The sequence below is a fragment of the Rhipicephalus microplus genome, unplaced genomic scaffold (assembly GCF_043290135.1).
Source record: "Rhipicephalus microplus isolate Deutch F79 unplaced genomic scaffold, USDA_Rmic scaffold_325, whole genome shotgun sequence".
NCBI lineage: Eukaryota > Metazoa > Arthropoda > Arachnida > Ixodida > Ixodidae > Rhipicephalus > Rhipicephalus microplus.
Genome location: NW_027464893.1, coordinates 12,501 through 25,000, shown reverse-complemented (window position 1 = coordinate 25,000; position 12,500 = coordinate 12,501). Strand labels below are relative to the sequence as shown.

Here is a 12,500-nt window from a genome sequence, read left to right as displayed (position 1 = left end):
GACGCTCCCCTAACCGCGATCTCGCACCGTGTTTCGTGTGGCGAATTCAAAAGCCGGCCGGCGCTGCTGCAACCATTACGGTCGGTACGCATACGCCGCGGAGGGCGGGACGGTCATCGGAGCGTGCGGTTCCTCCATCGAGTACTGCGCACCTCGGCCGTCGCATCGCCGTGCCATGACCGGCCGCGCGTCAACGCGAACCGGTGCCAGCGAGATCCCTCGCCTGCAAGAACCGACCGGCAGCCTCCGTCACCCGAGGACGCGGAGGCGCTTGCCGCGGACGGCGGGACGGTATGCACTGGTGCACAGCGGACCCGTCACATCGCCAGTTCCTTGACCGACCGCCGACGCTTGTGCCGTTCCTCTCGTACTTGGCAGTCGCCGCGCGATTGTCGGGTCTCGTTCTTGCACGCTCGAACGGTCGGGAGGGCACTCGGCTGGCGTTTCGGGAACGCGCAGCCTCGCCTTCTACCGACGTAACCACGACTCGCCGTTCGCGCTCCGCCGCTCCTGTTTACAGTACTAGGCGGTCCCGCAGCGGTCGGGTCGCGCATTTCGAGCGCTTCGAGCCACGGTGCAGTGGCGGGTCGAAAGCCGACCTATGAGTGCGTTGCGCCGTTTGTACCCGCGTCCGCCACCTGGCCGACCGTCCAAGGTCGCGGTGTTGGCGTCCGCTGGGCGCAACAATTTGTCACGGGGTGCCGCTCCACATTCAGGCAGCCCCGTGGGGAAAAGCCGACCCCGCGTCCAAACGGGGTCAGCGGCAGAAAGTGTCGGGCGCAGACGCAGCTGAGGCGCTCACCCTTCACAATCCGTTAATGATCCTTCCGCAGGTTCACCTACGGAAACCTTGTTACGACTTTTACTTCCTCTAAATGATCAAGTTTGGTCATCTTTCCAACAGACCGGCGCAACCGAAAGGCCGCGCCGGACATCGGTCCGAAGACCTCACTAAATCATTCAATCGGTAGTAGCGACGGGCGGTGTGTACAAAGGGCAGGGACGTAATCAACGCGAGCTTATGACTCGCGCTTACTGGGAATTCCTCGTTCAAGGGGAACAATTGCAAGCCCCTATCCCAATCACGAAAGAAGTTCCACGGGTTACCCAGTCTTTTCAGACAGGGATAAAGACACGCTGCTTCCTTCAGTGTAGCGCGCGTGCGGCCCCGGACATCTAAGGGCATCACAGACCTGTTATTGCTCTGTTTCGTGCGGCTAGGAGCCGCTTGTCCCTCTAAGAAGGTTGTAAGGTGCTGGGAACCCCGCACCTATTTAATAGGCTAGAGTCTCGTTCGTTATCGGAATTAACCAGACAAATCGCTCCACCAACTAAGAACGGCCATGCACCACCATCCACCGAATCAAGAAAGAGCTCTCAATCTGTCAATCCTCCCAGTGTCCGGGCCGGGTAAGTTTTCCCGTGTTGAGTCAAATTAAGCCGCAGGCTCCACTCCTGGTGGTGCCCTTCCGTCAATTCCTTTAAGTTTCAGCTTTGCAACCATACTTCCCCCGGAACCCAAATACTTTGGTTTCCCGGAAGCTGCCCGCCGAGTCATTTGAGTAACTCAGGCGGATCGCTGGTTGGCATCGTTTATGGTCAGAACTAGGGCGGTATCTGATCGCCTTCGAACCTCTGACTTTCGTTCTTGATCAATGAAAACATTCTTGGCAAATGCTTTCGCAGTAGTTCGTCTTGCGACGGTCCAAGAATTTCACCTCTAGCGCCGCAATACGAATGCCCCCGTCCGTCCCTCTTAATCATTACCTCGTATTCCAAAAACCAACAGAACAGAAACGAGGTCTTGTTCTATTATTCCATGCAAGTTTATTCAGGCGACTCGCCTGCGTTGAGCACTCTAATTTTTTCAAAGTAAAAGCACCGGCCATCTCGAGGCACACAATGAAGTGCACCAAGAAAGAACCGGCATGATGTTCAGTCCGAGCCGTCGCATCGGGTAGATGCACTACTCGTCTGGAACTGAGATCCAACTACGAGCTTTTTAACCGCAGCAGCTTTAGTATACGCTATTGGAGCTGGAATTACCGCGGCTGCTGGCACCAGACTTGCCCTCCAATTGATCCTCGTTAAAGGATTTAGAGTGTACTCATTTCAATTACGGGGCCTCAAAAGAGTCCCGTATTGTTATTTTTCGTCACTACCTCCCCGTGCCGGGAGTGGGTAATTTGCGCGCCTGCTGCCTTCCTTGGATGTGGTAGCCGTTTCTCAGGCTCCCTCTCCGGAATCGAACCCTGATTCTCCGTTACCCGTAACAACCATGGTAAGCAAGTAACCTACCATCGAAAGTTGATAAGGCAGACACTTGAAAGAAACGTCGCCGGCTCGTGGCCATGCGATCAGCACAAAGTTATCCAGAGTCACCACACAATACGGGCCGAAACCCGATCGATCTTGGTCTAATAAAAGCACCCGTTACCCAAAGGGCTCCAGGCTCACTGCATGTATTAGCTCTAGAATTGCCACAGTTATCCAAGTAGGAAGAAACGATCTAAGGAACCATAACTGATTTAATGAGCCATTCGCGGTTTCGCCTTATTTCGGCATGTACTTAGACATGCATGGCTTAATCTTTGAGACAAGCATATGATTACTGGCAGGATCAACCAGGTAATCGTTCGACTGCGCGTCCGTCCTCGCCTTCGGCGGGCCGGACGCAGTCTGTGTGCGGCGGAGGCCACCTTCAGGCGCCCCAACACGCTTATTTTGCACTCCGAGATGACGGCGTTCGAGCTCGCTACGGCACAACCTTCCCGAAAGACGAGTGGGAGCCGTGCGGCAAGAAGCACGTTCATGCTCGCTCTTTTTCGTTGCATCGACTCGGTCGCGCCGTGCGGGTTGCCCAAGCCCGCTGCACTGTCGGTGGACCGGCCGGAACTAGCAACGGAGCCGAGACTGCAAAGCCGCCAGACGACGGGTCACGCCCGCGTCTTCGGCGCTTTCGCATCTGAATCGCCCGAGGACGACACGGAACACACCTCGATATCGTGGTAAAACGGCACCGTCCGACAACCAGCCCCTAACGCATCAAGCGGATGAGGCTGCAGACGACTGCCGTGGATTCCCCTGGAGCAGACCCGAGGACACGCTTGACGAGGCCGAAGCCCGCCGCATATCAGACACCCGGTCGCTTTCGCGTACGCCGCTCACGAGAACCCCCACATAATAGCAGCGATAAGTACCCAGACCTCCTTGGGCACTAATACGAGCGTACTCGAGAAAATTTCACCGCGGGTGTGCCCCGAAACGTGTGGCACGTTGAGCGTGCCACAAGTCTACGTCGCTCTCAAACCCGCCGAGGTCGTAGAATTTGCGACCCTACTCACGAAATTCCCACCGAGGATACGGCCGCAAACGTACCGCACCTTGGGTAGGCCACGAGTTTGTGCAACACTACGCTGACGGCACAGCACCGAGGTCGTGCGCGCACGCACGGGAAAATTCCGCCGCGGTTTCTGCCGAAAACGTGAGGCACCACGACTCTCCGCAAGTTCGCGTCGACTGCGAAAGACCGAAGTCGTGAACGACGTGTCCGCTACTCGCCGCCGACACGCTGGACACCAAACGTACAACGACTCGACGGCGTCGTAGAGGCCCACGACGCGGTTTTCCTTAACGACGTCTCGGCGTGGCACCGACAGGTTAGAACGGCCGACCAACGTTCCCTGTCCGCCGTTCGGCTCAGTCGAAGGGCTCGGCGACTTCGGCAACGCTGCGAAGCCGCACGGTGACGCACGCCATGTCCCCATTTTTTTTTTTTTTTTCTTTCTGCGTCTGCCGGGGTGCCCCTATAATAGCAGCGATAAGCACCCAGACCGCCGTGGGTCGCTCGCCCCGGCTGACGTGGTTTTTCGTACTCCTGCGGCGGTCGCCGTCAAGCACGTCCAAATACGCTACTTTCGTGGGCGCATTCACGCTCTTTCGCTTCGCCGGAGTGCCAGCACTCACTCTGCCAAAAACGGCGAACATCCGAGCGGCGGTTCCCACTTTTGCGTCGGCGTCGCAAACCCCGCCCCGGCAGACGAGGTTTGCCGTACTCGTGCGACGGTGGCCGGCGGGCACGTCGAAAGACGCCGATATCGTGCGCGAATTGGCGCACCTTGGCTTCACCGGAGTGCCGCCACTGACTCCTCCAAAAACGGCGAAGATCCGAGCGGCGCTTCCCACTTTCGCATCGGCGTCCCGAACTCCGCCCCGGCTGACGCGGTTTACCGTACTCGTGCGACGGTCGCCGGCGAGCACGTGGAAAGACGCCGATATCGTGCCCGAATCGGCTCCGTTCGGCTTCGCCGGAGTGCCAGCACTGGCTCGGCGAAAGACGACGAACATCCGAGCGACGGTTCTCACTATTGCGTACGCGTCGCAAACCCCGCCCCGGCAGACGCACTTTGCCGTACTCGTGCGACGGTCGCCGGCGAGCACGTAGAAAGACGCCGATATCGTGCCGGAATCGGCCCCGTTTGGCTTCGCCGGAGTGCCAGCACTCACTCGGCCACAAACGGCGAACATCCGAGCGGCGGTTCCCACTTAGCCGTCGGCGTCCCGAACTCCGCCCCGGCAGACGCGGTTGCCGAGCTCGTGCGACTAGCGACCGCGAAGCCGTCTCGCGACGCCGCTTTCGTGCGCGGCTCCCACTGCGACCTGGGTCACCCGAGGTCGACGAGCAAGAAAGAATGTCGAAAAAAAATTTTTTTTTTTTTTGCGTCTGCCGGGGTGCCCCTATAATAGCAGCGATAAGCACCCAGACCGCCATGGGTCGCTCGCCCCGGCTGACGTGGTTTTTCGTTTTCCTGCGGTGGTCGTCGTCAAGCACGTCCAAACACGCCACTTTCGTGGGCGCATTCGCGCTCTTTCGCTTCGCCGGAGTGCCAGCACTCACTCTGCCAAAAACGGCGAACATCCTAGTGGCGGTTCCCACTTTTGCGTCGGCGTCGCCAACCCCGCCCCGGCATACGCGGTTTGCCGTACTCGTGCGGCGGTGGCCGGCGGGCACGTCGAAAGACACCGATATCGTGCGCGAGTCGATGCTTCTTGGTCTCGCAGGAGGGCCGCCACTCACTCCTGCAAAAACGGCGAAGATCCGAGCGGCGCTTCCCACTTTTTCGTCGGCATCGCAAACCTCGCCCCGGCAGACGCGCTTTGCCGTACTCGTGCGACGGTCGCCGGCGAGCACGTCGAAATACGCCGATATCGTGCCCGAATCGGCCCCGTTTCGCTTCGCCGGAGTGCCAGCACTCACTCGGCCAAAAACGGCGAACATCCGAGCAGCGGTACCCACTTAGCCGTCGGCATCCCGAACTCCGCGCCGGCTGACGCGGTTGCCGAGCTCGTGCGACTAGCGACCGCGAACGCGTCTCGCGACGCCGCTTTCGTGCGCGGCTCCCATTGCGACCTGGGTTACCCGAGCTCGACCAGCAAAAAAGAAGGTCGAAAAAAAATTTTTTTTTTCTGCGTCTGCCGGGGTGCCCCTATAATAGCAGCGATAAGCACCCAGACCGCCGTGGGTCGCTCGCCCCGGCTGACGTGGTTTTTCGTACTCCTGCAGCGGTCGCCGTCAAGCACGTCCAAATACGCCACTTTCGTGGGCGCTTTCGCGCTCTTTCGCGTCGCCGGTGTGCCAGCACTCACTCTGCCAAAAACGGCGAACATCCTAGTGGCGGTTCCCACTTTTGCGTCGGCGTCGCCAACCCCGCCCCGGCATACGCGGTTTGCCGTACTCGTGCGGCGGTGGCCGGCGGGCACGTCGAAAGACACCGATATCGTGCGCGAGTCGATGCTTCTTGGTCTCGCAGGAGGGCCGCCACTCACTCCTGCAAAAACGGCGAAGATCCGAGCGGCGCTTCCCACTTTTTCGTCGGCATCGCAAACCTCGCCCCGGCAGACGCGCTTTGCCGTACTCGTGCGACGGTCGCCGGCGAGCACGTCGAAATACGCCGATATCGTGCCCGAATCGGCCCCGTTTCGCTTCGCCGGAGTGCCAGCACTCACTCGGCCAAAAACGGCGAACATCCGAGCAGCGGTACCCACTTAGCCGTCGGCATCCCGAACTCCGCGCCGGCTGACGCGGTTGCCGAGCTCGTGCGACTAGCGACCGCGAACGCGTCTCGCGACGCCGCTTTCGTGCGCGGCTCCCATTGCGACCTGGGTTACCCGAGCTCGACCAGCAAAAAAGAAGGTCGAAAAAAAATTTTTTTTTTCTGCGTCTGCCGGGGTGCCCCTATAATAGCAGCGATAAGCACCCAGACCGCCGTGGGTCGCTCGCCCCGGCTGACGTGGTTTTTCGTACTCCTGCAGCGGTCGCCGTCAAGCACGTCCAAATACGCCACTTTCGTGGGCGCTTTCGCGCTCTTTCGCGTCGCCGGTGTGCCAGCACTCACTCTGCCAAAAACGGCCAACATCCGAGCGGCGGTTCCCACTTTTGCGTCGGCGTCGTAAACCCCGCCCCGGCAGACGCGGTTTGCCCTACTCGTTCGACGGTCGCCGGCGAGCGCGTCGAAAGACGCCGATATCGTGCGCTAATTGGCGCTCCTTGGCTTCTCCGGAGTGCCGCCACTCACTCCTCCAAAAACGGCGAAGATCCGAGCGGCGTTCTCCACTTTCGCATCGGCGTCCCGAACTCCGCCCGGGCTGACGCGGTTTACCGTACTCGTGCGACGGTCGCCGCCGGGCACGTCGAAAGACGCCGATATCGTGCCGTAATCGGCCCCGTTTGGCTTCGCCCGAGTGCCAGCACTCACTCGGCCAAAAACGGCGAACATCCGAGCAGCGTTTCCCACTTTCGCATCGGCGTCCCGAAGCCCGCCCCGGCAGACGCGGTTTGCCCTACTCGAGCGACGGTCGCCGGCGATCACGTCGAAAGGCGCCGAATTCGTGCACGAATCGATGCTTCTTGGTCTCGCAGGAGGGCCGCCACTCACTCCTGCAAAAACGGCGAAGATCCGAGTTGCGCTTCCCACTTTTTCGTCGGCGTCCCGAACTACGCCCCGGCTGACGCGGTTTACCGTACTCGTGCGACGGTCGCCGGCGGGCACTTCAAAATACGCCGATTTCGTGGGCGCATTCACGCTGTTTCGCTTCCCCGGAGTGCCAACACTCACTCTGCCGAAAGCGGCGATCATCCGAGCGGCGGTTCCCACTTTTGCGTCGGCTTCGCAAACGGCGCCCCGGCAGACGCGCTCGTGCGACGTACTCGTGCGACGGTCGCCGGCGAGCACGTCGAAAGACGCCGATATCGTGCTCGAATCGACCCCGTTTCGCTTCGCCGGAGTGCTGCCAGTCACGGCGCAGAGAACGGCGAACAAGTGTTTTTTTTTTTTCCTAGAATTTGTGTTATAGAAGGCACATTTGATATCGGACGATAATTTTCAACTTTATCACGCGCACCGATTTTCGTGTAGAGGTTTGCAAGTTTATGGGAATTTCTCCACTTGGAATAATGCGATTTAGTAGTACTACGAGAACTTCATGGATGTACTCAAGGGTACGGGGCAAGTCAGTTACGTCAACACCTGCAGATTTTTTACACTTCAAACTGAAAATTGTTGGTTGTGAGTCCTCGTGTGATATTAAAGGCCGATTCGCTAACACATAGAACAAAGAAAGAAAGGAAGAAAAAACGCCCGCGCTCGCTCAAGAAACCTGGGTTCGCAACAAGTGGCAACAACAAGCAACCGAGCGAGTGCGCCAAAACCCGTGGCGGCCGAACAAACGCGAAGTCCCAACCGCGTCAGCCGGGGCGGCACGGGACAGGAAAAATCACTTCAGCCGGGGCGGCGGGGCACCGAATAAACCTCGTCACCTCGTCGCAGGATAAAAGAGGAAACAAAAAGTCTAAACAGCGTCTGCTGGAGCGAATGCGTAATAAAACAACAACAACAACAAAAAAAAAACACCCGCGCTCAAGAAGTCTGCAATCCTCACAAAAGGCGACTGTGACCGAGCAGCGTCAGCCGGGGCCGTGCGGAAACGGAAAAACCGCGACTACCGGGGCGTCGAGGCACCGAAAAATCCACTTCAGCCGCGGCGAAAAAAAAAACAAAAAGAAAGACGGAGGGGGGGGGGGGGAACCACGTCTGCCGGGGCGAAGGAAAAAAAAAACGCGTCTGCCGGGGCGAGCCCGGGTGCGGCACCACCGGGAAAACTGTGGCAAACAGACATGGCGATCGAGTGAGTGGGCCGCCAGCCAGGCTCAGCCAAAAAGTGCAAAGTCCGAACTGCGTCAGCCGGGGCGGCAAAAACCGCGTCAGCCGGGGCGGCGCAAAAAACCGCGTCTGCCGGGGCGGCACGAAACCGCGTCAGCCGGGGCGGGGCGAAAACTGCGTCAGCCGGGGCGAAAAGAAAAAAAAAAAACGCGTCTGCCGGGGCAAGCCCGGGTGCGGCACCACCGGGAAAACTGTGGCAAACAGACATGGCGATCGAGTGAGTGGGCCGCCAGCCAGGCACAGCCGAAAAGTGCAAAGTCCGAACCGTGTCAGCCGGGGCGACGCAAAAACCGCGTCAGCCGGGGCGGCGCGAAAACCGCGTCAGCCGGGGCGGCACGAAACCGCGTCAGCCGGGGCGGCGCGAAAACTGCGTCAGCCGGGGCGGCGCGAAAACCTCGTCAGCCGGGGCGAGCGAAAAGGGGGGGGGGGAACCACGTCTGCCGGGGCGAAAGAAAAAAAAACGCGTCTGCCGGGGCGAGCCCGGGTGCGGCACCACCGGGAAGACTGTGGCAAACAGACATGGCGATCGAGTGAGTGGGCCGCCAGCCAGGCTCAGCCCAAAAAGTGCCAAGTCCGAACTGCGTCAGCCGGGGCGGCAAAAACCGCGTCAGCCGGGGCGGCGCGAAAACCGCGTCTGCCGGGGCGGCGCGAAAACTGCGTCTGCCGGGGCGAGCCCGGGTGCGGCACCACCGGGAAAACTGTGGCAAACAGACATGGCGATCGAGTGAGTGGGCCGCCAGCCAGGCACAGCCGAAAAGTGCTAAGTCCGAACTGCGTCTGCCGGGGCGGCACGAAACCGCGTCAGCCGGGGCGGCGCGAAAACCGCGTCTGCCGGGGCGGCACGAAACCGCGTCAGCCGGGGCGGCGCGAAAACTGCGTCAGCCGGGGCGAGCCCGGGTGCGGCACCACCGGGAAAACTGTGGCAAACAGACATGGCGATCGAGTGAGTGGGCCGCCAGCCAGGCACAGCCGAAAAGTGCTAAGTCCGAACTGCGTCTGCCGGGGCGGCACGAAACCGCGTCAGCCGGGGCGGCGCGAAAACCGCGTCTGCCGGGGCGGCACGAAACCGCGTCAGCCGGGGCGGCGCGAAAACTGCGTCAGCCGGGGCGAGCCCGGGTGCGGCACCACCGGGAAAACTGTGGCAAACAGACATGGCGATCGAGTGAGTGGGCCGCCAGCCAGGCACAGCCGAAAAGTGCTAAGTCCGAACTGCGTCAGCCGGGGCGGCAAAAACCGCGTCAGCCGGGGCGGCGCAAAAAACCGCGTCTGCCGGGGCGGCACGAAACCGCGTCAGCCGGGGCGGCGCGAAAACTGCGTCAGCCGGGGCGAAAGAAAAAAAAAAAAACGCGTCTGCCGGGGCGAGCCCGGGTGCGGCACCACCGGGAAAACTGTGGCAAACAGACATGGCGATCGAGTGAGTGGGCCGCCAGCCAGGCACAGCCGAAAAGTGCTAAGTCCGAACTGCGTCTGCCGGGGCGGCACGAAACCGCGTCAGCCGGGGCGGCGCGAAAACCGCGTCTGCCGGGGCGGCACGAAACCGCGTCAGCCGGGGCGGCGCGAAAACTGCGTCAGCCGGGGCGAGCCCGGGTGCGGCACCACCGGGAAAACTGTGGCAAACAGACATGGCGATCGAGTGAGTGGGCCGCCAGCCAGGCACAGCCGAAAAGTGCTAAGTCCGAACTGCGTCTGCCGGGGCGGCACGAAACCGCGTCAGCCGGGGCGGCGCGAAAACCGCGTCTGCCGGGGCGGCACGAAACCGCGTCAGCCGGGGCGGCGCGAAAACTGCGTCAGCCGGGGCGAGCCCGGGTGCGGCACCACCGGGAAAACTGTGGCAAACAGACATGGCGATCGAGTGAGTGGGCCGCCAGCCAGGCACAGCCGAAAAGTGCAAAGTCCGAACCGTGTCAGCCGGGGCGACGCAAAAACCGCGTCAGCCGGGGCGGCGCGAAAACCGCGTCAGCCGGGGCGGCACGAAACCGCGTCAGCCGGGGCGGCGCGAAAACTGCGTCAGCCGGGGCGGCGCGAAAACCTCGTCAGCCGGGGCGAGCGAAAAGGGGGGGGGGGAACCACGTCTGCCGGGGCGAAAGAAAAAAAAAACGCGTCTGCCGGGGCGAGCCCGGGTGCGGCACCACCGGGAAGACTGTGGCAAACAGACATGGCGATCGAGTGAGTGGGCCGCCAGCCAGGCTCAGCCCAAAAAGTGCCAAGTCCGAACTGCGTCAGCCGGGGCGGCAAAAACCGCGTCAGCCGGGGCGGCGCGAAAACCGCGTCTGCCGGGGCGGCGCGAAAACTGCGTCAGCCGGGGCGAGCCCGGGTGCGGCACCACCGGGAAAACTGTGGCTAACAGACATGGCGATCGAGTGAGTGGGCCACCAGCCAGGCTCAGCCAAAAAGTGCCAAGTCCGAACTGCGTCAGCCGGGGCGGCAAAAACCGCGTCAGCCGGGGCGGTGCAAAAAAACCGCGTCTGCCGGGGCGGCACGAAACCGCGTCAGCCGGGGCGGCGCGAAAACTGCGTCAGCCGGGGCGAAAGAAAAAAAAAAACGCGTCTGCCGGGGCGAGCCCGGGTGCGGCACCACCGGGAAAACTGTGGCAAACAGACATGGCGATCGAGTGAGTGGGCCGCCAGCCAGGCACAGCCGAAAAGTGCTAAGTCCGAACTGCGTCTGCCGGGGCGGCACGAAACCGCGTCAGCCGGGGCGGCGCGAAAACCGCGTCTGCCGGGGCGGCACGAAACCGCGTCAGCCGGGGCGGCGCGAAAACTGCGTCAGCCGGGGCGAGCCCGGGTGCGGCACCACCGGGAAAACTGTGGCAAACAGACATGGCGATCGAGTGAGTGGGCCGCCAGCCAGGCACAGCCGAAAAGTGCTAAGTCCGAACTGCGTCTGCCGGGGCGGCACGAAACCGCGTCAGCCGGGGCGGCGCGAAAACCGCGTCTGCCGGGGCGGCACGAAACCGCGTCAGCCGGGGCGGCGCGAAAACTGCGTCAGCCGGGGCGAGCCCGGGTGCGGCACCACCGGGAAAACTGTGGCAAACAGACATGGCGATCGAGTGAGTGGGCCGCCAGCCAGGCACAGCCGAAAAGTGCTAAGTCCGAACTGCGTCAGCCGGGGCGGCAAAAACCGCGTCAGCCGGGGCGGCGCAAAAAACCGCGTCTGCCGGGGCGGCACGAAACCGCGTCAGCCGGGGCGGCGCGAAAACTGCGTCAGCCGGGGCGAAAGAAAAAAAAAAAACGCGTCTGCCGGGGCGAGCCCGGGTGCGGCACCACCGGGAAAACTGTGGCAAACAGACATGGCGATCGAGTGAGTGGGCCGCCAGCCAGGCACAGCCGAAAAGTGCTAAGTCCGAACTGCGTCTGCCGGGGCGGCACGAAACCGCGTCAGCCGGGGCGGCGCGAAAACCGCGTCTGCCGGGGCGGCACGAAACCGCGTCAGCCGGGGCGGCGCGAAAACTGCGTCAGCCGGGGCGAGCCCGGGTGCGGCACCACCGGGAAAACTGTGGCAAACAGACATGGCGATTGAGTGAGTGGGCCGCCAGCCAGGCACAGCCGAAAAGTGCTAAGTCCGAACTGCGTCTGCCGGGGCGGCACGAAACCGCGTCAGCCGGGGCGGCGCGAAAACCGCGTCTGCCGGGGCGGCACGAAACCGCGTCAGCCGGGGCGGCGCGAAAACTGCGTCAGCCGGGGCGAGCCCGGGTGCGGCACCACCGGGAAAACTGTGGCAAACAGACATGGCGATCGAGTGAGTGGGCCGCCAGCCAGGCACAGCCGAAAAGTGCTAAGTCCGAACTGCGTCTGCCGGGGCGGCACGAAACCGCGTCAGCCGGGGCGGCGCGAAAACCGCGTCTGCCGGGGCGGCACGAAACCGCGTCAGCCGGGGCGGCGCGAAAACTGCGTCAGCCGGGGCGAGCCCGGGTGCGGCACCACCGGGAAAACTGTGGCAAACAGACATGGCGATCGAGTGAGTGGGCCGCCAGCCAGGCACAGCCGAAAAGTGCAAAGTCCGAACCGTGTCAGCCGGGGCGACGCAAAAACCGCGTCAGCCGGGGCGGCGCGAAAACCGCGTCTGCCGGGGCGGCACGAAACCGCGTCAGCCGGGGCGGCGCGAAAACTGCGTCAGCCGGGGCGAGCCCGGGTGCGGCACCACCGGGAAAACTGTGGCAAACAGACATGGCGATCGAGTGAGTGGGCCGCCAGCCAGGCACAGCCGAAAAGTGCTAAGTCCGAACTGCGTCAGCCGGGGCGGCAAAAACCGCGTCAGCCGGGGCGGCGCAAAAACCGCGTC

General features: G+C 62.2%; 1 long non-coding RNA gene and 1 other non-coding gene across 2 annotated transcripts in view; one reads left to right on the top strand and one right to left on the bottom strand.

Annotated features, from left to right (window-relative positions):
- LOC142793715 (uncharacterized) overlaps positions 1-12,500 on the top strand; it is a 25,000-nt gene that overhangs the window by 5,121 nt on the left and 7,379 nt on the right. The window lies entirely within an intron of this gene.
- Positions 817-2,631, bottom strand: LOC142793719 (small subunit ribosomal RNA). Its single transcript, XR_012891771.1, has one exon. It is a non-coding gene; the product is annotated as a small subunit ribosomal RNA (ribosomal RNA).